Source organism: Squalius cephalus (assembly GCF_949319135.1).
Source record: "Squalius cephalus genome assembly, chromosome: 19".
NCBI classification, from domain to species: Eukaryota; Metazoa; Chordata; class Actinopteri; order Cypriniformes; family Leuciscidae; genus Squalius; species Squalius cephalus.
In genome coordinates, this window is record NC_137140.1 from 23,458,915 (window position 1) to 23,471,197 (window position 12,283).

At 38.7% G+C, this 12,283-nt stretch overlaps 1 protein-coding gene across 3 annotated transcripts in view; it reads right to left on the reverse strand.

The window, feature by feature from the left end:
- Positions 1–11,357, reverse strand: part of usp54b (ubiquitin specific peptidase 54b) — a 104,295-nt gene extending 92,938 nt beyond the window's left edge. For all 3 annotated transcript variants that reach the window (XM_079850974.1, XM_079850973.1, XM_079850972.1), the window contains exon 1: positions 11,250–11,357. The gene's annotated coding sequence lies outside the window, so the exon portion shown is untranslated. The remainder of the gene's footprint in view (positions 1–11,249) is intronic.
- Positions 11,358–12,283: the final 926 nt, after the last annotated feature.

Genomic DNA, 12,283 nt, shown 5'->3' on the forward strand with positions numbered 1-12,283 from the left:
TTAAATTATTAGTGTTTTTAAAGATTACATAACTTAAAAGATAGTAAAGGCAATCTAGCCTAAAGGCAATGTAGAAACAGGGGAAACAGACGTGCAATAAAATATATAATGTCAATCAATGACAAAACTGATTGATATTAAACATAAAAAAAATCTAAATTTGTCATGAAATATTACAAAAACTAACTTTTTAAATTTTTGTTTTAAATCACAAAAGACCAGGAACATGCAATTAGAAAAAACATAGGCTCAATTTTGATTTCACATTGACATTAAAGAATAACTGGATTGTTTTTTTTTTGTTTTGTTTTTATCAAGGGAACCATTTCCTAGCATCCAACTGTGTAGTTGATAACATTTAAAAAGGAGATCATATCGGCTACATTTTGCGTTCACTTCGTGGCCTGTCTGGCACATTGCTCATTTTCTTGTCATTTAACACAAATTGATTTTGTCTAAAGGTGATCCAGTCAATATGTTTGCTGTTTCTGTGAGTTCATACATCCCACCTGCACTGAATCAATACTCTACCCATGCACAGAATGAGAAGAAATTCATTAAAGTGCAAATGTTCCCTCTGTGTAATTTTCATCTCTTCCTGCATTTTGCCCATTAGCGAGATGTTGCCGACCGAAGCGGTGCGCACACAGTTACGTGACCATTGACCCTCACTGACTTCACAGGGGAGCCCACCATCACTGCGCATATGAAGGAGACGAAGGAAGAAAGAGACGCTCTAATAAAATGCTCGTTGTAGCAGAAAGAAGACCAGCGAATAGCTGACTGCACTCTGATTCAGCTTAATAACTGCATAAGGAGAGAAATTAAGACAATTAACTTCACACATAATGCCATCAGTGACACACACAGAAGGGAAATTGTGTGATCCTTCAGTTTCCAATGACTTCATCATCTTCAGACCTCCCTTTTCTTTAGGAATGCCTGATCAAACTGACGAGTCATGCGCTGAGTTAGCTCATTCTGACAAACCGAATTGCTTAATAAGGCTTTATCATGAGGGAATTATACAGTTCAGGCAAAAAGGACACATTCAAGTTCATTCTGTACAGAATGTAAAATCTCTTTAGAAACAAATAACTTAATACTAAATTTTAAATATATATTTAAATTATTTAAATATATGAAAATGTATTTATATATTTTAATATATACATTATATATTAAAATGTATTTTAATAGAATAATAATTTGAACACTTACATATTTAGCAAATCTCAAAACTTGTGCACAACTTGCATTGTATGTTGTAGCATTTAAAAAGATTGATTTAGTTTTTTTAGTATTTTACTTTTCATTTATTGAGGCCCAATAGTATTGAATTTTAATTTCTGACATTTATCGGTTATTGGCCATAACATGAAAATAATTACTGGCCTATCAGTGTCAGCCAGAATTGCTCACCTGGCTATCAATCATTAAATGGGGCATGACATGAGAAATCTAATTTGCCTTGAAGATCGTTTGACATATAAGAATCATTAAAACATCCTGCAAGTTTCATTACTTAAAACGTCCTGCTCATTATAAACAAAGCATTTATTTAAATATGCTCCAAATATGGCTCATTTTGATATTGCGGGATCTGTGAATTCACACAGGCAAATACCCTCCAGAGCCAGACATCAACAGATAAACCGTGTGCTTTTATTTGCTGTTAATGTTGTGGATATTTCAGCAAAAAGTTTTCTTTGCTTCATATTCAGTTTAACAGCATTATGTTGAAGAGGGTAATCTTCCATTATTCCATTGCATATCCATTTTAGACAATTTCATTATGTTCTTTCTCCGTCCGTGCAATAAATGCAAGGCCTTGAATGAGCGCGGATTGGAAGTGTATTTACTAGGACTTCTCAGGTAATATCTATGGTTTGACCCATTTCAAAGGCGGACAATGGACTGAGTAAAGCTCTCTACGAACTTGATATGCAATGCTGTGCTCACTAACATGCATGCATATGAATCACGGTCACACGCACAGCAATTTTTAATACATTTTTAACAAGCCGAATACAGCATCATGAAACACAATCAGCTATGACTTTTAGCTATTAAAGTCTTTCGAAGGACAAAAACATGAACTTTTTATTGGCTCAACATCATCAAGTCAGTTGTCACTTTATTTTCGCGCAAGTCCCTGTAGAGGCGGGAGCCGGCCCTGTGCGGTCGCACACTCTGTCCAACCCTTGCAATTATCAGACAGGAGACTTGCTCTGAACTTCGGTACAACATCATATATTGCGTTGTGATATGATGACGGCATCCAATTTGGCCATACCTCATCTGCAGTGAACATGAGTGTCTTGAAGCCAGCAGCATCTGCCCATGAGGAATAGAATATGGATTGAGTGGGGAGGTCGCACCTCCTGAAGTGACACAGGTTACCATGTCAACGCAAGTGATAGTGAGAGAGCCATTAGAAAGGCAGTCTCAGCGGGTGGCATCTACACCTTCAGCAGAATGACACATTCAACATCACATCACCTCTCATTGAGCTCACTGCATCTCTGCTCAGCTCCACAGAAAATCACTCCAGGTGCAGTGAGAAGAAGCCACAAATGAAGACTCTCTGCAGTGGATACTAGGGATGGCTATTTTGGTCATTTTGTGCACTGTGCACTTTTGGGTAATGGGTACTTTTGGCTTATTTCTAAATATCTAAGGCCCAGTTTCAGTGTGCCTTAGAAAAAAAACATTACTGGTGTGTATCTTGAGACAAAAAAATGGCACTGACAAATTTTAAGACATGTCAGTGGAAGTTGCTTTCAGTTAAAACAGCTCAAACATGCATTTTAGTCTGGGACTAGCTTAAGCCTTGTGTGAAATGGGGGGTAAATGTATGTAAAACAGGTCAAATAAGCTTTCAGAATAAAATATTCAATATAGTCTGAAAAAAAGAAATAGAACAACCCTCTATAATGCGAGTAAATCACATATGCGACCATATGAATTAATATTACTCATTACTTAAATGTATAATTACACTTGAACAAGGACACCTTGAAATAAAGTGTAACCATGAATTAAAAAATATATATATATCAGCAACTCTTTTCAATACTGTCATTCATTGATATTGTGTTAGCTAACAAATTTACAGTGGGTAATATTTTTTACAGCATTTACTAATCCTTGTTAATGTTAGCTAATAAAGCTACGGTTGTACATTTTTTGCCCATGCACGTTAGTTCACAATGCATTAACAAATGTTAGCAGTTGAAATTAACATTAATTAAGATTTATTGTTGGTTATGTTAACTAATGTTATTAACTGTTGTTAACAAATGAAACCGTATTGTAAAGTGTTACCAAAAAATATCTAATATCAGCCGATAACCATGCATATGCAATTCAATGAGATGTACACTACACAAACTTCTGAAATGGAAAAAAATTATATAACATTTACATATATATATAACATTTACTACACCTTTTCGAAAAAAATCAATAAACATATTGGTACTAGCAAAGCTGTATGTAAAATTTGGAACTGACAAAGTGTGGAGATAAACACCAGCCGGCTAAGTAGACAGATATTCATGTTCCCTAGTAGATCCAAATTGCTAAAGCTCATGGGGCTTATGGTTAGCATCCAAACCACATCCAGTCAAGTCACACCATCTCTGGTGTCCTGTAGTGAACCACAATCCAAAGCACAAGTCAGAATGCTGTGGTAAAAACATGATCCACCCCAGGCTCAACAAGAGAGAGAGATGAGCGCTATGAGGACACATCTTACACAACACAGTCCTGTGTGAGAGTACTCATCTTGTCCCTTTCTCTCGCTCACTCGCTTTCTCTCTCTCTCTCTCTGACTTTCTCTCACTCTCTCCTTCAAAACTTAATACAGGAGGCAGAATGTGGTTTCCCAGTAAGTGGGTTATGTGTAGCTTCAAATAGACATAGCCGACAATGGGGAAGACCCAAGTTCATTCTCCCCGCTGTCTTCAGCGCTCTCAAACCACTCTGCAATGCAAGCATGTCATGGCGAACTATGAGAACACCATTATTACTTCATGAATATAACCAAAGTAATTTAGCTCTCGTCGACACTGGTTCAATTACATGTCTTGTGAAGAGGTAGCTCCCATTGTTTCTGAAACGGCCCCTCCTGACAATGCATTAAAACTCTCCCCTGAACTGCTTCATGCTCACATGTGGCCATAAACGAAGCGCTATAAGGACATACCCTATAGTTTTATAATGCCATCACTAGCTGAAAATGTATTTAAATGAATTAATTTTTGAAAAGTAGCATTTAAGCTTCAACATATTTTCAATGCAGTAACAAAATAATGATTATACGTAATGGAAAATGTAATGTATTCACAGTGATTAATGGCCTTTTCCTCATTTTTAACAGGGTTTTTCCAGCACTGAAAATTTGATGAACAATGAACATCCACATGAACCTTTGGTTCATTACATGAACTTACAGGGCCCTATCATACTTTAACCTCGTGCATGAGCAGATCCGTTTACTCGCTAGAGAAGCATTCAGTCTTTCCGCTTGCAAATTCCGCCATGTAAATAGCAATCCGCCATGGCGCGAGGCCGCGAGCGCAACTGGCTTATAAAGGGAATGGGAGATGAGACTCTTATTAGTTTATTGCACGTTACGCCCAAAACACACCCATTACTCATTAAAGGGACAATGTGTAACTTTTTAGGTATTTTATTATCTAAAATCAATATTTTTATTCATAAATATGTCCTCAATGGTGTACAAATACCTCTGCCAAGGATCTGACTTATCCTCGTAAACGAAGAATTTATTATCTTTATATACATTGGACGGGTAGGTCCACGGAGGCTTCCGTTCCACCATCTTGAAAAACTATAATAGCAGAGAGGGACAAAAAGCACTAGGTCAACGCGTTTCCACAACGCGTTTTCGTTCAGAGCCCGCGTCACGTGACTGAAACCAGCAGAAACGGAGCAGAGCAGTGAGAGGCGCTTTTGTCACTACCCCGGCAAGTTTAAAAGGCTGCACTGCACGGTTAAGTCACAGGATAACGAGTCCTCTTCGTCGAAAAAGTCCACAATAAGACCGTAAAAGGAAACGTGACCGGAGATTACAAAAACAAGGGTTATAATGTCGGGATAGCTAATGCAGGAGAAAGCTTTCAAAAGAGACGCTGAAGTTGCCTGCTTTCTTCTCGACAGGTAAGTCAATGTTGCGGCCTTAATTACAGGCTTTTTTTTTCATTGCTTGGTTGTGTAGCCTACTTTATTAGCCTATAGACAGTAGAACATTTATAGTTAAAAGTTAAACAGGCTCTTTGATGAATAGCAGCTATTGAGTAAAGTAGAGAAGGCCCTAAAAACAAGGTTGTAAGTTTTGTTTGTTCAAAACTGTAACATTCGTTTGTTCGTTGTGTCAAGTTGTAGTTTGTTTGAAATAACAAACCAGTTAACCCGAAGGAAAACTCGATGAAGTGCTATTAGAGGACATCCTGTCATAGCTTTTTGGTACATAATGGCTACCGTAGATGCAACACGCATTTGAAAAAGCGAGGCGCTAGAGAGCACTATTTGTTTGATTGCAAAATACAATTTCACCACTAGATGGGAGAAAATCCCACACAGTGTCCCTTTAAGAGAATAGGGACAACCCTTTTAGACCATGCGCCGACCATTTTTCCCCCTTGTTAAACCAGCAAATTTGGATTCGAACATGCCCATAGTGCACTTGAGCCTTGAGCTTTAGATCATGCGCTTAGATCGTTAAAATAGGGCCCACAGTCTTTCCCTCTAATATGACTGTGTCTTTATCATGTGTATATGATAAATAGGGGTTTAACAATACATTGATATGGATCAATACATTGATCAAATGACTGACATATAGCCTAGCTACAGCATTTTTTTTTTTAAGAGACACCTTTATTTTGACACCCTCCACATCTTCACACAATGTCTGTCTATTTATTACTGCCACCAACCAAGAGGGTAATCTATCAGCCGGAAACTGAAGCTTTCCCGGGGGCCGCCATTGATTAGCAGACCCCCACCTGCTGTTAGCATTCCATTGACTCCCATTCATTTTGGCGTCACTTTGACAGCGAATAACTTTACATCTGTGGCATTTAAAGACTCCATTTGTCCATTATTTATTTCTAAAGAAACACGAAAATGTATAAAAGGCTCCATTACCTTGTATCTTACGTTATGGCCCCGTAGAAGCAGTTTTTGTAAAAATAGGCTAACGATTGCGTCATAACCACGCGACTCTCTGTCGCACGGTAGAGAAATTACCGTATGGACAGGAGGAGAAGCTCGCGGGCAATCGGGGGGACGTGGAGGCAAAATGACAAAATAATTATTCAGAATACTTAGCAAAAGTTGCTCCTGCTCCTAGCTCATGGACTCCTCCTACTCGCGCTCTCCGTCTCTGCAAGTGTCGGAAGGGAATGATTCAGATTTCTCTTGGCACAGCTACTAGAAGACAGACAGGTTGCTCACGTGACATCTACGTCGTCAAGCTCAGTTTGAGTCTGCGCAGTACGCTCAGCCATCAGGAAGTGAGTGCTTCTAATTGACTTCACTTTTCTCAGTTGAATCCAGTAGTGTCGACGTGTCCTTTTATTTTACTGTCTATGGCACCAACCATAGACTGTAAAAAAATATGGACGTAGTGTCCGTGACGTCACCCGTAGGTTTCTGAAGAGCATTTTTGAAGCCTAAAGTGGGCGGAGCCGGCCGTCGCCATCTTGGCCTTGCGTCACTCCCGGATAACAGAAAACAGGCAAACAGGCGGGGCGTGAGTGGAGCTGACTGAGGAGCCTGGCCATATGAGCCTGGCTATTAGAAATCACCTAGCTCGACGTGATCGAGTTAGCTGATGATGTAAAGCCAATTAAACGTTCCTATTTTTGCCCTTCGAAATATTATAATAGTTAAAAGACATGGCTACAAGTGAGACTGTGTATTACTTCGAGAGTGTTTGTGTGTGACAGTGATTTATGTGCATACATGTCAGTCACTATTTCATGGTCCGTCAGCCCGGCATTGCTCAAGTTCGTAGAGAGCTTATTCAGTCCATTTTAAATTCTGATTTTGGCCGTCTCTCAAATGGGTTAAACCATAGATATATTGCCTTTGAAGTGCAAGTAAATGTGCTAGAAAATCCGCGCTCATTCATGTGCATTTATTGCACGGACGGAGAAAGCGCCGACGCCTGCATGATTTCATCTGACGGTAGCTGCTACATAAGCATATTATAATCCATCTGTTCCGTGAGAGCAGAACGAACGAGCATTTATTGACATTTTAAATTTGAAAACCCCAAAAAGCAACGAAATTGTCAGACATCCATTAGTGCATGTTCACGGAGGAAAACAACTGAAATACAGCGCTGGTTGTTCTCTCGAACGATAACGACGGAATCCAAAGACGTGGGCTTTGTACCCAAGTATTAAATTGTATGAAATAATCCCGAAAAAAAGCACAAACACTGCAGAGATGGCAAGTTCAGCAGCTAACATTTGCTGAGGTGAAGTGACGGCTAGTAACAGCAGACAAACGGCTAGCAGCCTAGCACTGACAGCGGCAATCCATCTGTCACTCAAGTGGCCACTGGCCACACCCTTAAATTGAAATATTAATCAACTAAACGGACGAGTTATAAAATAATTCACCCCCCTCACAGTTGTTATGAAGGGCAAAATTAGCTGTATAGACCAAAGCCACATAGAGATCCAGGCTGTAAACATATTTTTTTCTGCTGTAAAGTTGGTAATTTTAACATGAGGGAGATACAGATTTGACTCACTTCTGCAGCCAGGCCAAGCGGCCAGTCAATGAATTGCAGTTTAACTCACTTCCGTGTTGGTTTCAAGAGAGAGACGGGGAGGTTGCCGCTTGGCACCAACGCGTGCATTCTTGTCTAAACTCACCTGTGCTTGACAATAAGGTCTGCCCGATGGCCCATGGAGAGCGTGAAAGATGGAACTGCTGAATTGTCATGAAACTTTATCAGTTGCACGTGTTTTTAGCCTTGCACATTTATGCATTCAAGTGCAAACAGACCCAAAAGAGAAATTATTTCGGTTTTCAAGCGCATTCGTTTCTTAAAGTGGCAGCAGCCTAATATTCCTGCTGCTGTCTGTGTCATCAATCAAACAACAAAAGACAAAGAGAAAATCTCTCACTGCTCTTGACTAAATAACTTTTATAACTTTAATATTTTAAATCCATATTTAATACAGTAAAGACTAAGCAGTGTTACTATATATTTGTTTTGTTTTGTTTTCACAGGGAACACACTTTTGCATTCCACTGCGCTTTGGACATCTGACTGTATATTCAGTATTACATTTTTGACACTTCAATTCCAGTATCTATATATTCTTAAAAATTAAGTGCATTGTCACTTGAAGGCCTACTTAAATTATTATGCTGTTATATTCAGTGGAATAAAATGGTCTTAAAGTGACAATAGTATTGTTTAATCGCAATTACTTCTGGGACAATCTACTGCCCAAACAAAAAGCAGTTATAGTGACAAGCCTATACCCATCTAGCACTACTTTGCAATTAAATGCATTGGCATCACAACATTTCGAGCAAAATGTGTCATTAGTAAACAAAGGTAGAGAGAATGCAAGGTGTCAAGGACAAGCGGAGGAAAAATAAAACAGAAAGATAGAGCACTCAAGACGCTGTGTCACCATCTCACTTTCACTATCTCATCTCCAGCCCTGTCTAGATTTAGTGCTGTTTTTCTCACTTTGACACTGAGTATATGCCATATGAAAGAAGAGAATGAGAATGGCATGCATATAAAGCAAGCATGGAGAAATGCGAATACACATTCAAGAGCATCTCCTGAAATTAATTACATCCCACTACAGCCTCATTTACAAACTGTTATGTCAGGGGTTGACAACATTCTTGACATGAATTTCCGTTTTTTTAATTTCCTTGTGTACATCTACAAACGAAAAGCAATAAAATCAGACTAAAAAATGTTTTATAAATGTAGTTATTTTATTTATATAGTATTATTATTAATTAATATATGTTTTTATGATTATAGTTTAAATGTTTCCTCTAAAAAGTTTAGGTTGTTTAAAAAACTTGAACTAGCATACATCTTACATAAGTACATTAGTACACAAGACAGCATTTCAATAAAAAAATGTATATATTCAGTTTTATCCAGCATTTAATGATTTGTTGAAGTACGAGATGAACTACAGCACTACATATTACAATCGTGAGGACAATCTCAAAGCGTCTCTATGACCAACCTGTACACTTCTCCTATTAACAACCAAGCCAAACACCACCCAGCATTTCAACTCAGCCTCAGAGAAGAAATATAATCGCACAAGCTGATAAAAATCCAATCTTTTCCAAACCCCCGCCCCCAGCTGTAAAAGCTCGGAGTGACGTTCTCAGAGAGGGGGTTTAAAACAGCTTTAAAATCACGTTGTGTAAGAACTACAACCTGAGCCGCATGATGAAATCAGAAAGGTTAGGCTACACCACCAAAGAGAGTCCCTCATTTCATTTTCACAGGCTTTTACCAACACGCCGCACACACTTTTCTCTCCATGGAGTGCCGAGCGCCTGTTGACTGATGACCCCCATGAGGGCCACTCATGTGGTGCATAAAAGCACAGGGGCCCCTTAATGGGCCTGAGAAGCGCTTCTCAGGGATGGCCGTCATTGACAAAATTATACACATTTAAAATGGGTAACTGGCAAACAAATAGAAACGAAAGGTACTGGAAATTAATTAATTATCATTCTGCATCAATGGAGATTATTAATCTCAAAATAGTAACAGTAATTATGGTCAACTTTAAATCTGAAATCAGACACCACTGCTGATCTCACAGCTCATATGGTGCTGGTGCATGCAACATGTGTCTAACTGGAACATTACAAAATAAACCAATGTATATCACAGCAATTCACACAAAAGACCAAGCAATTTTTACTGCATTTCATCTAAATCACAGGAAATCAACCCTACACTGAACTCAAAAGTGCTCTGATAATGGGCATGTTATGATGAGAAGGGATTTACTAAATTAAACAAAATGGTCATTTACAGAATAACATTCTCTGGAATTTCATAATCTCACAAGATTTACGCAGTTAAACCAGGACAGCATTAAAAGACAGGGAAAATAACACAATAAACTAATGTTGCAACTGAACAGAAAACCTGGTGCACTTGTTCTTCTGCACCATTTGTAATGGAACATGTGCTGGCCGACACCGGTGTCTCAAAAGTCACAGACACGTGCAGCATTTTTGGACATCATAGGTGTGTTCGGAGTCAGCTGAATTTGTGCTCTTGAATACTGCACATGCTTATGATTCCCAAAAAGGCTGTCTAACAGGTCCACTGCACTTATGCAGGGATGAGATTAATTTAAAGCGATAGCTCACCCCAAGAAATTTGAATTGTTTCATCATTTGCTTATGCTGTTCCAAACCTGAATTACTTTAATTTTCTTCCTTGGAAACAGAAGAAGGTGTTAGGCAGAATTGCACTCCTGTTGAATCTTTTTCCATACAGGTTGTCATTTTGCCTTACATCTCCTTTTGTGCTCCACCGAAGAGAGAAAGTCATAGGAGTATGAAACAAGCAGGGTGAGTAAATGATGACAGAATTTTCATTTTTAGATTAACTGTCCCTTTAATCACTTAAACACAACCACAAAACTAAATCAATATCGACCATGTGCTGTCCACTTCAGTGAGTCAATGCAACTGCAGGATAAAATCATTTGAGATCTATCAACACATAACTAAAGAAGACAAAGTAAAAGCTTAAATCAACATAAAAACCTATAAAAATGAACTTTGACATCATGCATAAATTACTGAACAAGCGCTTAAAAAGCAAAGAACTGTCAAATAAAGTATTACATGTGCACTGCCAGTCTGAATAATTCTGCACACTGAAGATGCTGAGTATGAACACGCCAGATGCAACGTAAGTGATAAAAATGTCACTAAAAAGGTGACAATGTTTTGAGTGGTCCCAGACTCCCAGCTCAGAGCATCCTTGACTTCAGACAGGGAGACGCATCCGCACGCGCTGATGTTAAGCAATTTCCCCATCACATTACACATCTGGAATGCAAGCTTGCTGGAATTCAAGTTACACTTATAAAGGATGGATGTTTACATGTTCGGATTTGCACATATATCCAATTTCGCTCGAGGACAGCACCGTTAATTAAGTTTAAAGAGTGCTTACTCACCTTACAGCTCGCACACAGATGCAGTCAATCTAGCGTCCTGTCCGAGCTCAGCTCAGCTCAACCCGGGAAGCATGACCGCGCATTCCCAAATTTCCACCAGCGCCATCCAGCGCCGCAGCCAATACATGAAGATCTCGCGATAACGACGTTCTCTACATATGCAGTTCTCGCGATAAAGGCTTCCCTTTGGCTTGAGGACCGATCTGCCACCATCTGCTGGAGCTAGTTGGAATTAGTCAGAATGCCATTACGTAACCGATTTTGGTTTTGCGTATACAAAGAGAGAGAGGCGTGAATTCTGAATAAAGCATCTTAGCGTGTTCGCAGTGCAACATTGTGTAATAATCACACAAAAGCAAACAACAGCGTGGCTAATGGTCTATAACTTGCACTTTCTACGAACTGAGTATAAGTAGGACTAATATTAGGTGCATTCCTAGCATTTTCAACAAAGTAGGCTATCAGTGAAAGAAAGTGCTTAACTGTCAGGACATGCTATTTGTCCACTTCAGAAGGACATATTAAACATTATATATTCTGTTTTATTACATCAAATACAATAAATGTAAATTCAAACAATAATGGATAACAGGGTTGTTAGCTACAGGTTGATAGAAACCTGTACACAGAATCTCTTAGAGTACAATTTGCATTTGCATGTACTGTTACTTCATCCTCTACAGTTAAATACCTGGGTGTTATATTAGACAGCAATTTGTCTTTCGCAAATCATATTTCATATATTACAAGAAAAACAGCCTTCTTCCACCTCAGAAACATTGCTAAGCTACAGAACATGACATGTTTCTGATGCAGAAAAGTTAGTTCTTGCATTCATGACCTCTAGATTACTGTAATGCATTACTAGCTGGTTGTCCTTCATCCTCAATAAACAAGCTACAATTAGTCCAAAATGCAGCTGCTAGTTCTAGGCCAAGAAAATATGTTCATATAACACCAATTGTATCATCTCTACACTGGTTACCTATTAAGTTCCATATCAATTACAAAGTATTGCTACTGACCTATAATAT